The sequence below is a fragment of the Chionomys nivalis genome, chromosome 20 (assembly GCF_950005125.1).
Source record: "Chionomys nivalis chromosome 20, mChiNiv1.1, whole genome shotgun sequence".
Classification (NCBI taxonomy): domain Eukaryota; kingdom Metazoa; phylum Chordata; class Mammalia; order Rodentia; family Cricetidae; genus Chionomys; species Chionomys nivalis.
In genome coordinates this window covers 56,748,689-56,761,942 of record NC_080105.1, presented here as the reverse complement: position 1 = coordinate 56,761,942, position 13,254 = coordinate 56,748,689, and the positions used below count along the sequence as shown (strand labels likewise).

General features: G+C 47.4%; 1 long non-coding RNA gene across 1 annotated transcript; it reads right to left on the bottom strand.

Annotated features, from left to right (window-relative positions):
- Positions 1 to 355: 355 nt before the first annotated feature.
- Positions 356 to 13,244, bottom strand: LOC130862724 (uncharacterized). Its single transcript, XR_009055679.1, has 4 exons — positions 13,122 to 13,244; positions 7,096 to 7,235; positions 6,457 to 6,614; positions 356 to 6,073 (listed from the first exon to the last, which is right to left on the bottom strand). It is a non-coding gene; the product is annotated as an uncharacterized LOC130862724 (long non-coding RNA).
- Positions 13,245 to 13,254: the final 10 nt, after the last annotated feature.

Sequence of the window (13,254 nt, the reverse complement as noted above, 5' to 3'; positions counted from 1 at the left end):
TCTCCCCAGTTTCTGTTGTAGGTAGGGCACTTGTTCATTTCCTGGCCACCCAGACTCCCAAAATAATCACACAGAAACTGTATTAATTAAATCACTGCTTGGCCCATTAGCTCTAACTTCTTATTGGCTAACTCTTTTCTTTTTTTTTTTTTTTTTTTTTGGTTTTTTGAGACAGGGTTTCTCTGTGGTTTTGGAGCCTGTCCTGGAACTAGCTCTGTAGACCAGGCTGGTCTCGAACTCACAGAGATCCGCCTGCCTCTGCCTCCTGAGTGCTGGGATTAAAGGCGTGCGCCACCATCGCCCGGCTTGGCTAACTCTTACATCTTAATTTAACCCATCTCCATTAATCTGTGCATCACCATGAGGTCGTGGCCTACCAGCAAAGTTTCAGCATGTCTGTCTCTGGCAGCAGCTCCATAGCTTCTTCTAAACTCTGCCTTCTTCCTCCAGCATTTAGTTTAGTTTTCCCTGCCTAGCTAAGTTCTGCCTTGTTATAGGTCCAAAGCGGTTTCTTTATGAACCATTGGTATTCACAGTGGACAGAGGGGAATCCCACATCAAGTTTCCCTTCAGAAAAGAGCAGGCCTCCTAGGGACACCAACTGAACATGGCACAACAATGTACAATGAGACTGGACACAAACCCTCGCACTTCAAGCCTGGGCAAGGCAATCCAGTAGGAGGAAAAGAGTCCCAAGAGCAGGCAAAAGAGCCAGAGACACCCCCACTTCTACTGCTATGAGTCCCACAAGATTCCAAGCTAACAACAATCACATATATGCAGAGGTCCTATGCAGACCCACACAGGCTCCCTGACTGCTGCTTCAGTCTCTACGAGGCTCTATGAGCACTGCTTAGTTGATTCTGTGAACTGTGTCCTCCTGGTGTCTATTCTCTGCCCCTCTGACTCCCACAGTTCTTCCTCTACCTCCTCCATGGGGTTCTCTGAGCTCCAAGGGGAGAGATCCGATGCAGATCTCCAATTTGGGCTCTTTCTCCGCCTAATGTTTGGCTGTGGGTCTTTGTATCTGTCCCCATCAACTGCCAACAGAGGCCTCTCTATGATGATTCCCAACGCCTATTTTTTTTTTTAATTTTTGATAACTCTACTGAAGTGTAGTTGAGAGGTATAGTGTACACTTTCGGGGTGGGCACCTAGATACATTTGACACATGTTCACCCATGGGATCAAAGCTTGCATGAGCACATCATTGTCTCACTGGGCTTCTTAAGCTCCTGGGTCATGCCATGGATGGCCCCTCTCCATCCTCTCTAGCCTCAACCAACCGTGAACCTTTGCCACTACCAAATAATTTGAATTTTCCAAATTTTTATAAACATGGCACGATGCTGCATGCTCCCTCCTGAGTCTGGCTCCTTCAACAGAGCAGGAGTTAGTTAGTCTGTAAGCCTAACTGATGTGGCGTTTTCCTTTCACTTCAGCGTAGACCCCACCATCTTGATCCATTTCCTGCTGGACATTCAGGCTGTGGTCCCCTGGCTGTGGTGACACTTTCCCCACCGTCAGCACTTCAGGAAGAGTTCTAACTTCTCATCCTGCCAACATTTGGCGTTCTGGTATGTCAGGGGTTTTTTAACTCTGGTTTTGATTTCCATTGTCCCAGTGGCTGAAGCTGTTAAGCACATTTTTATGTGTTTGGTGTTTGTCTGTCTTCTCTGGTGAGGTGACTCTTTAGGTCTTTCCACAGACAGGCCAAAGACCCCACACCCCCAGGTGCAGCCCCGTGTGGAAGCCACCAACACATTAGCCGGAGTGAGCAGAATCAGAAATACGGTGGCTTCTTGCGCCCCCTACTGGTGATGGTCAGTACCTTCTCTAGCCCGTTGGAAGGAGCTGATCCTGAGGGTCCTCTCTCACAGCAGGAGATCCGCCAGGAGTGTGAGTGTGGCGGTGACTTGACGACCTCCGCCCTTCCTTCACGCAAGCCCTCCTACAGTGAGGTGGCTAGCTTTCAGTTTGCTCTTCCCCCATCCAAGGGTGTCACACAGGTGACTCCATCAGATGCCCCTGGGGCAGGGATCCAAGGGAGGGACCCCCTCCTGGAGATGGTTTTTGGAGCTGTCTCAGGGCCACCTGGCCGAGCTACAGTCACCTGGGCTGGAATGTGTAACGGTCCTGCTGTGTACCGCTGGCCAGGCAGGATCTAAGCACATGGAAGCTGGGCCGGTGGGAGGAGGATAGGAAAATAGAAACGTCTTCCACCCGGTATCACCAGAGGCAACGAGACAGACCTGCAGCTTGGCTGCCAACTGGGGACTGATTTGTGTTCCCAAGTCATTAAAATCCTACCCTAATACCTCTGAGCCTATCACCTTATGGGTAAGTAGGGTCATTTCATATGTGATCCATTAAGACCATACGAAGCAGCCACATAACACGACTGGTATAGAAGAGAAATATGATCGCTGAGACGATATAAAGAGAAATACAGAGAGGCAGGGACAGAAACTGGGGAAACCCCAGGGACACCTCACCGCCAGGGGCTGCACGAAGAACCATGGTCTTTTGTGGACTTCTGAAGCAGACACGCTGACTCTTGTTTCTAGTCACGTAGCTGTCCAGCTCGAGGAGGGCAGCCCAGGCTCCCCTTCATGGACATTGCTCTGGTCCCTGGTGACCGGCCTGCTTCCCAGGGGTCAGCGCTTTCCTGGGTGACAACCCAGCTTTGTAGTTTGTGGGGTTTTTTTTTCTCTGTTTTTTGTTTGTCTTTAAAAACACAATAAAAGGGATTTCTTCTTTCCTCAGTGTACTAGGGGTTTTTCTTTTGCCACGACGAGACACCATGGCCAAGGCAGTTTATAAGAGAAAACATTTAATCTGGGGTGTTGTAGCCAGGCTGTTCTCACCCAAGAGAAGGTGAGCAGATGAACTCTATGAATTTGAAATTTTTTTGAGCCATCCAGACCTGGCCAGAGGCACCCACTCCCGTGACTACAAGATGACCTCGAGGTTAGTGAGCAGGAGGTACAGAAAGGTCAAAACCACAGGTTTGGTACATCCCGTTGGTGTGGCGGTTAGCAAGCATGAACTTTTAATAAGAATAGGGCACAGGAGCCGGGCGGTGGTGGCGCACGCCTTTAATCCCAGCACTCGGGAGGCAGAGGCAGGTGGATCTCTGTGAGTTCGAGACCAGCCTGGTCTACAAGAGCTAGTTCCAGGACAGGCTCCAAAACCACAGAGAAACCCTGTCTCGAAAAACCAAAAAAAAAAAAAAAGAATAGGGCACAGCCGTGTCATCGTCATGCTTCTGACTGATATGGAGGGGAGCAGAAAGTCTTGTAGTCACGGAAGCCGAGCAACAGCAGCTGAGTCACGGGTCCCACAGAGCATTAGGAACACCTGAGGGTCAGGCTGGTCCTAGCTTTAGTCTGTGGTTGGGTCAGGATGTAGCAAATATGTTTTCTCAGGCTCAGAGGGCTCCAGAGGGTTGGAGTCTGTGGTCCTCACGGTGGGGAGCAGGGCAGCAGGCATGACGCTGGAGCAGTAGCTAGGACCTTCCATGTCCTGGTGCATGAGCAAGAAGCAGAGAGAACCACCTGGGAATGGCTTGAGTCTTTTGAAGCACCTCTAACGAGATCTCCTAATTCTTCCCAACAGTTCCAACTGGGAACCAAGGATGCAAATGTGAGCCTTTGGGGGTCATTCTCATTCAAACCACCACACCCTGTGACTCATCCAACAAAGCTACCAATGGGAGCCCAGGTGCTCAAGGCTCAAGCCCAGGGGAGGGTTTCAAACCACCACACCTGGTGTCGACTTTCTTGCCTGCTACTCCAGAGATCCGGGGATCCGAGGACCAGAGAGGATGGGGAGATGGCAGTCGATCTGTAGACAGCCGCCCTTCAGGATCAGTGTACTTTACACACAAACGCAACAAAGAAGGCAGTGGACCAAGGAAGGATGTACAAGTGCAGAAAAACATGCACACAGATATCAGGAAGCACATGCTAAATATTAACCGAGCAGCCCTTTCCCAGTCTCTCTAAGGACAGACCAACTGAAACACAGTAGCTTGGCACGCGCTATAGATTACACCTGGGAAAACATGAAGGCAAGGCAGAGGCCATATCCAGAGTCAGGGTACGCTGACCAGACTGGGTTCTATAGCTGTGTCCCCAAATCCAACACGAATAAACACGGCTTATAAACTGAACGCAAATGTCTAACACAGGAGGCAGGAAGTCACGTCCAGGAATAATCCAGGGACTAAAATGCACCTGAGGTAAAAGGCCTTCTGCCTTTTACCCTGGGGCCTCTCTCACAGTTCCTCAAGGCATCGCTCACCATTCTTTTGAAACGCCGGTTTTTGTTTTTGTTTTTTTGTTTGTTTTAAAGGTTTTACCAGGGCTGTTAAGATGACATGACTCAGTGCTGAAGAGCACTGGCTGCTCTTCCAGAGGTCCTGAGTTCAATCCACAGCAAATCTGTGGTGGCTCACAACCATCTGTAATGAGATCTGGTACCTTCTTCTGTCATGCAGGCATTCCTGCATGAAGAATACATGTGATAAATCTTAAAAAAATAAAATAAAAGAGAGAAATGTATTTATCAAAAATAAGGTGGAGAGATGGCTCAGAGGTTAGGAGTGTCTATTGCCCTTGCAGAGGACCTGAGTTTGATTCCAGCACCCACATCAGGCAGCTCGCAACTGCCTGGGACTCCAGCTCCAGGGGATCCAACACCTCTGTCCTCATCCAGCAAGTGCACTAACTTGCACACATCCACACACAGAATTAAAACAAAAATGAACCTCGTGGGGCTGGAGAGATGGCTCAGCGGTTAAGAGCATTGCCTGCTCTTCCAAAGGTCCGGAGTTCAATTCCCAGCAACCACATGGTGGCTCACAACCATCTGTAATGAGGTCTGGTGCCCTCTTCTGGCCTGAAGGCATACACGCAGACAGAATATTGTATACATAATAAATAAATATTAAAAAAATGTTAAAAAAAGAGGATTTAAAAAAAAAATGAACCTCGTGTTTTCTGTCTAATTTCTATTTTACCGTGTAGTTTTGAGATAGGGTCTTGTGTAGCCCAGGCTAGCCTTTTACTAACACCTGATCCTCTTGCCTGTGCCACCCAAGTGCTGGATTACAGGCGTGTGCTACCGTGATCTGCTCATTTTAGCTTTAAAATCATTTTTATTAATACCTGAAATAAGATAAAGTGACTTACAGTCCTTACTGCTTAGCACAGAGCAGGGTGCCGTGGCCTATAGAGTGGGAGAGAAGAGTCAAGGATGCTAAGAACTGGCCACAATCCCAGGACCAGGGGTAAGGACACAAACATGCCTCCTGAGGACAACAGTTCTACCATGGTGGTTGCTTTGGGGTTCAATCAGAAGGAACAGTGTCTTAAACTCTAACAGTGTTCTGACAACTCGCCAGGTGTGATGGGGGTGGCAATCTCATCTTCTTCATCCTCCTCCTGCTGGATGGAGAACATCAGAATGGATGGGAAATGACAGAAATGTCCTGAGTTCTACTACAGGGGTGACCTGTGAAGAGCCAGCAGCCGGTGAGGTGTATAACCAATTATCACCTGAGAGTAAGAGCCTGCCCCCACCCTGGCCGTGCTTCGGAGCACCTTTCTCCAGGCCGCACAGACCTGTTTCTCAATTACCTTTCTCACGACTTGTCTAAACAGGAAATAAGAATTTCTCAGACATTCGGTAAGTGGCACCGTAACCATAAACTTGCCCTTGGGCAGGCTGTTTACTTTTGCAAAGAAAACTAACTTGTTGGAACGGCAATGTCTGTCATCTCAGAAACCCTTGAGTGTCCACACTTAAAGCACTTCACTGTACCTGCAAACAGAATTTAAGAGCCTCAATAATGAGTTCACTGCAGTACATGGAAGATGCCACCAGGTGTGTGTGTGTGTGTGTACACTTTTTTTTTTTTATCACAACACAAGGGTGCCGTGAGGGCACGAGAAAAGCCCTCACATTTCATCTCCACTTGCTTTCCAGTCTGCCTCAGGTCACGGCTTATGAGCCTCTGCTATGGATGTCACACCTTCACACTGGGAAATTCAAGATAGATTTTATAACTCTGGAAAGAAAAGAGGAGGGAAAAAATGAGAAATTTCTCAACAAATGTACTAATGGTTTTTGAAGATCAACTGAAGATCTCATTCATAAAGCAACAGAAATTGCTGGCCATAAGAGCCCTTGCAGAGAACAAAGGACTCTGCAGAAGGAAGCCCCGGATAAAGACACCAAAGTGTTCCAGCTTTGCAGGGGAAACTGTCAACGCAGTCAGCACCCCAGTCAGTGACAAGGAATACCCCACGGCCTCCAAAGTCAAGTCTGCTCCTATCCTTGTGGCTGCCCATCCTAGTCAGACTTTGCTAATATAGTCTTAAATGGGCTTTCCACTGGTGTCACTAAACACCATGCCCAAAAGCAACTTGGGGAAGAAAGGGTTTAGTTTACCTTGCAGCTTCTAAGTCCATCCTCCAGGGAAATCAAGGCAGGAACTCAGGGCAGGAACCAGGAGGCAGGGGCTGAACCAGAAGCCATGGAAGAGTGCTGCTTACTGGCTTGCTCCAAGACTGAAGATCCAGGACATTGTCATGTTGTAGAATATTTAACTATGTAAAGATGTGTTACATTTGTTTATGCTGTGGAAGATTACTTTAACTGTGTTTCTGTTGCATTTTTTCAAACAATGTAAGGATATGTTACATTTGTTTCTGCTGCCTAAGGCAACTGATTGGTCTAATAAAAAATGAAATGGCCAATAGCTAGGCAGGAAAGGGATAGGCAGGACTAGCAGGCAGAGAGAATAATCAGGAGGAGAAATCTAGGTTCCAGAAAGAAGAAAAGGAGGGAGAAGGAGAAGAGAGTGAGGGAGAAAGAGAGTGAGAGGCCCCAGGCCAACCAGCCAGCCAGCAGACACAGAGTAGGACGTACAGAAAGGAAGGCAAAAAAGCCCAGAGGCAAAACGTAGATAAAGAGAAACATCATGTAGATGTTAATGTAGAATTCCAGTAAATTAGAGTTTCACTTTAATAGCTCTTAATTCAAAATGCCAATACTTCCAACAGTCTTTAAGGAACTCTCAAAACTTACCTCTGCACCTCACAAACCAGGCCTCCATTGTCTGTCCGCACTGCTCTCAGGTTGATCCTCCAAGTTCCCACAAGGGCTCACCAAGCTCTGAGCACTCAGCAGCTTTTCCAACCCAAGGTTCAGATACTGTCACCATCCTCCTGCAAAACACATGGTCAGGTCTGAAACAGCAATGCCCTCCTCTTTAGCCTGGCACCAGTTTCTGTCATAGGGTTCTAATGCTGTGACCAAACACCATGACTAAAAGAAACCTGAGGAGGAAAGGGTTTATTTAAGCTTAGAGTTCCACATCAAAGTCCGTCACTGAAGGAAGTCAAGGCTGGAATACAAGAAGGGCAGCTAGGAACCAGGAGGAAGGAGCTAATGTAAGGAAGCCCTGGCGAAGCACTGCTTACTGGCCTTTTCCCACCAATTGCTCAGCCTGTGATCTTATACTATTCAGGACTACCTGGACACAGGGAACCCCAGGAGCAGGGCAGCGAACCAGCTGAAACTGTGGACTCCTGAGACACAGGGAACCCCAGGAGCAGGGCGACAAACCAGCTGAAGCTGTGGATTCCTAGTTCAGTGAGAGACTCTGCCTCAAGACAATACATACACATAATGAAAAAGAGTGACCAAGAGAGACACTTGATGTCAACCTCAGACCCCTGCATGCACACACATGCAGGTGTAAAAGAAGAGACTACTTAGACTTGACCGTTACTAGACAAAATTCCCAGTCCTTCCGGAAAGTTGGCCTTTGCTGACCAAGTCAGCTCTTTTCTCTAAACCTCCACGTCTTCTTTTTTTTTTTTTTTTTTTGTTTGTTTGTTTGTTTGTTTGTTTGGTTTTTCGAGACAGGGTTTCTCTGTGGTTTTGGAGCCTGTCCTGGAACTAGCTCTTGTAGACCAGGCTGGTCTCGAACTCACAGAGATCCGCCTGCCCCTGCCTCCCAAGTGCTGGGATTAAAGGCGTGTGCCACCACCGCCCAGCCCTCCACGTCTTCTTTCCCACAACAGATGGGCAAATTTCAAGATCCAGGAATCATAACCACCATCACACACACACACACACACCGCCTCTGAAGTGTTCCCCATAGCCCATCCCAATGTCACAACACTTCAAATTCTATTATTTGGGGCTGGAGAGATGGCTCAGAGGTTAAGAATATTGACTGCTCTTCCAGAGGTCCTGAATTCAATTTCCAGTAACCACATGGTGGTTCACAAACATCTGTAATGAGATCTGGTGCCCTCTTCTGGCCTGCAGCATACATGCAGACAGAACACTGTATACATGAATAATAAATAAGTCTTTTAAAAATTCTATCATTTGTTTTGTGTCTTAATTCAGTCAGCCATCTACCTGTCTGTCTCATCTACCCACCATCCATCTACCCATCCATCCTGTATGCATTCATGCATCCATCCACCCATCTATCCACATATCATCTATGTATTTATGTGTTTATCCTTGCATTTATACAAGCATGCATCTACCCCAACCAGCTGTCATTCATGTATATATACATGTATGTATCCTTGAATATATGCACGCATCCATCCACCCATTTAACCATCAATTCTCCCATCACTCATCTATCTAGTCACACAAACATCCATGTACCCATGCATCCATCCATATATGTAACTATCTTGGATGCATCAAGCTATTCACTTATCCATCTGCCCAAGCACTCATGCACCATCCATTCACCCATCTACCTGTCTGTCTTTCTGTATTTCTTTACCCTAACTGTAGCATTTATCACATCTTCTATTTTTCCTCGAGGCACTGTTTTAAATACCGGGAATACAAAGAGTGAAGTTGACTCTATCCCACCTACAGAGACCCAGCCCTTAGAGTCTGGCAGGTGCTTTAAATAGAGCAGAATAGGTGGATTTGGAGCAGAGTCCAAGCAAGATCTGAAACTGTAGCGGAGGCTTTCTGTCTTTCGGGACCAATGGAAGTTTACAAAGAAAGAACTGGATTGGTGGTGGTTCAATGATCAGGGTATGAGCCAGAGTCAAAGTTAATCTCTTCTTGGTTTTAAATTTTATGCATACAGTCCTCCCATATATCAGTGCCTGGCAAAGGGCAAGTGTTGGGAGCAACTGTGGAGTTAACACATTTGTCCCAGAGAATTGAGAATGGATAATGTATCAAGTGAGCTGTTCTGGGGAAAGGCAATGCTCTCCTGTGCTTTGAGGAGACAGTTTGGAGCACTGTGAATATGCAACCTTTCACATGTATCCCAGAGGACTGAAGGCTCATGCTCTATGTCACGTGTGCACATGAGTGTCTACACCAGCTTTAGGGATCCAAAAAGTCACCCGGATAGTCTTCAGTGAGTGGTTAAGCAAATTCTTTTCTTCTATGTCCTTAGGACAGAATCCCATCCAGCAATAAAAAAAACAAACTGTGATGTGAGCCACAAGGATGAAGATCCAGAGAATTACGGTGAGAGGGGAAATGCCAGTCCCCAAAGGTTACATTCTGTAGAGAGTCCACCTGTATGACATTAATAAGGATGAGAGACTGGATCGAGACAGGACTCAGAGTGGCTGCTAGTCATCGCCAGGGGCTTAGGAGAGCTTGAGGTGAGGGGAAGCATGGGTGACTACAAAAGTCAACACAGGCATCCTGTCCTGATGGGACAGAACTGTCCTATCAGCCAACAGTGATGCTGTGTATGATGGAATTTAGAAAAAGTGGGGAGAGAGAGAAAGATGCCATGCAACTGAGCTCAAGTGGAGGGGGTTTTTATTGGGGGAAAGTGAATGGGAAAAGAAGGGAGGGGAGGGGAGGGGAGGGGAAACTGGCCTCTGGGGACAGGAGTGGCAGAAGAGAGCAGGGAGAGGGAAAGAGACAGAGACAGAAATTGGAGGTGAAAGTGGGCAGAGCCCTTTTAAAAGGGAACATAGTGAACGTGCACAGGAGGTGCTCTTAGTGGCTACAGCTGAGGGCAGATACCCCGAGGTCAGGCCAGTACAGATGCCTAACAGTGTAGATGTTACAATTTGGGGAACTGGGTAAGTTTATGGGATCTTTCTGTAATATTCCTTACTATTCTTGATCAAGGGGCCAAGTTTCTTTCTTTCTTTCTTTCTTTCTTTCTTTCTTTCTTTCTTTCTTTCCTTCCTTCCTTCCTTCCTTCCTTCCTTTCTTCTTTCTTTCTTTCTTTCTTTCCTTTTTTTGAGACAGGGTTTCTCTGTAGCTTTGGAGCCTGTCCTGGAACTAGCTCTTGTAGACCAGGCTGGCCTTGAACTCACAAAGATCCACCTGCCTCTGTCTCCCGAGTGCTGAGATTAAAGGCATGCGCCACCACCGCTCAGGCTGAGGTAATCATTTCTTATATCCCTGTGTGATATATCCCTGACCTCAAAACTTTTAATAGATAATTAATGTGAATGGCCAAGAGAATAATCTATGTAAAATCCTCAGCAAGTGGTAGGGGCTTTTGTGTTATAATGAGGAAGCTGAGTAAACCATGCAGCTGGTCACCCACAGAGCAGATCAGCAGACTCAGCATGGGAGACATGCATGTCTTCAATCCTCCTTCTCTTTCTCCTAGGTCCTGGGCTCATGTTTAGAGGACCTTGAGGTCACAATGTTGCTGCCTCCTTTCTAGCCCACATCCTTGGAGTAACACCTAGGAGGGAGAGCCTGATTTCCTGATTGTAGTGACCAGACTGGGTCTCCAATGTCCCGAGTGAAAGAAGCTACGTCTCTAGGGAGCCCAACCATGCTGCTCCCCAGGAATCCCACAGCCTTGCATCTCTGGAACCTGTGTATTCTATAGGCATGCCGGGTCTAAGTCACCAAGACCAGGAGCTGTGTTGGCTTTGATCTTCATGAGCATCTTCCAGGTGTTCCATGCGTGCTAGTGATCAGTCTGTGACTGTTGATATGAGTAACAATTTGTTGCAATGCACTGCAGGTGCCAGTTATGTGTCCTTGACATTCTAATGCTGCCTTCTAATTAAATCCATCTCCTTAGGCCCACCCTCATGTGCCACACTGGAAACATGCTGCCTCAAATACCTTCTCCTTGCAGGAGAAACACTGCAAACCCTCTTCCTAGCCAGCATGCCTATACTCGGCTCCTTCACTTGATGTTCTAAGGAGAAGAAAGAACTATTGTTCCGCCTTCCTGGCTTCTCTTAAAGATAGTTGTTTTGGATCCAATCCCCCAGGACATGGTAGTGATACCATTTCTGTTGTCCAGCTTCTCCATGTCTCCAGCGGGTGACTATAAGGCTCACTTGTACACTCAATGACATGTGGGACCTGCTGAATTCCCGGGAAAGCACTTTCCTCCACAAAGCCCAGCATGCTTTGCTCCTTAAACCTTAACTCCGATAGTTGGTTTAACTATACCAACTGTTGCATTAAATGTGCCATGTCCCCTAAACTGAACTTAGTCTGTTTCTTCTTTCCCTACCAAATTCTCCTCCCTCTCTATTTCTGTTGTCAGGGTCTCCTTAGGTATCTCAGTCTCGTCTGGAACTTTCTATGTAGACCAGGCTGGCCTTGAATTCCTGGTCCTTCTGTGTCAGCCTCTGAATGAGCCACAACTCCCAGCTTTATTCTTTCCCTCTGTTATGCTTACAGATGAGGATTTGCTGTGAGTTTGTTGTTCTTTGTGTGGGGATTGGGTTTTGTTGCTTGCTTTTTGTTTTATGTTACTGTTATTGTGTGTGTGTGTGTGTGTGTGTGTGTGTGTGTGTAGACAGTTCTCACAACATAGCCTAGGCTGGCCTGGAACTTGCAACAACCCTCCCGCCTATCTCCCAAGTGCTGGGATAACAGTAAGGATCACCACATCCAGCTACAATTTTTTTTAAGATTTATTTATTATGTATACAACATTCTGCCTCGATGTATGCCCGCACGCCAGAGGAGGGCACCAGATTTCAGTACAGATGGTTGTGAGTCACCATGTGGTTGCTGGGAATTGAACTCAGGACCTCTGGAAGAGCAGCCAGTGCTCTTAACCCTCTGAGCCATCTCTCCAGCCCCTACAATTTTTTTTTGAAGGTAAAGCTTCTAAAGTTTTCCACTGAGATTGAAGCTGGCAAGAAGAGAGTTCACACTGGACAGTGGTGGTGCACGCCTTTAATCCCACCCCAGCACTTGGGAGGCAGAGGCCAGCCTGGTCTACAAGAGCGAGTTCCAGGACAGGTTCCAAAGCTACAGAGAAACCTTGTCTTGAAAAACCAAGTTGATATTTAATGGAGAAATTCACACACAAAGAGACACACATATACACAGTGTGGTGATCACAAGACAAACTCCTTGATCTTGGATTCTGCTTCTATGGCTTGTTTGTAAAATGCAGGAAAACAATACAACTGTAGGCTCTTGGCTTTTATATAGGAGAAAGTTACCACGGGTGCCTAACACAGGGAGCTGGAGAGGACTCAGTGGTCAAGAGCACTTGTGGCTCAATCATGAGGACCCAAGTTCAGATCCCAGCCTCCACATCAGCACCCACAACTGTTTGGGACCCAAGCTCCAAAGGATCTGATTCCCTTTTCTGGGCATCCACGGACACCTTTATACACGTGTGCAAATATACTCACAGAGACATATATTGTCATCACCCAGGCCTCATTCAGGGTAGAAGAGGAGGTATCAAAGGCAGGCAGCCATAAGGGGCATGAGTATGAAGCTTCCGGTTTGCGGACTTTACCTATCTTTTACTAAGATGGTAAAGGCCGCGAGGAGCTGGGGCCATAAATTGGTTTCATAGGGGTAAATCATGGGCCTGTAGGTCTAGTTGTGGGATTCACCAGAGGCAAGGACATCACCTATTTGGGCACCACAGGTGTCCAGCTGCAGGCAGGCTGCCAAGGAAGCTGACCTCCAACTCAATCGTGTCCACGGACAAAGCACTACAGAACGAGGTTAAAAAAGAACGAGAACCCTAAACCACTAATGCTTCAGTGAGCGGCCTACCACATCTGGGGCCAGGCCGGATTGGGTGTCTTGACTGTCAATCGTCTGAGCAGAGAGCAGAAATTTGATTAGTGGAGGCTGACCTCGGGAGTGGGACGAGTCCTCCGGAATCAGGAACACACTTCCGGCGGCGAGCTTAGAAGGAAACCCGATAGCCGTGGCTCAGCGACGCGGGGTAAGGCGTGGGAAGATGGGGGAGACTCCGGGGACGCGGGG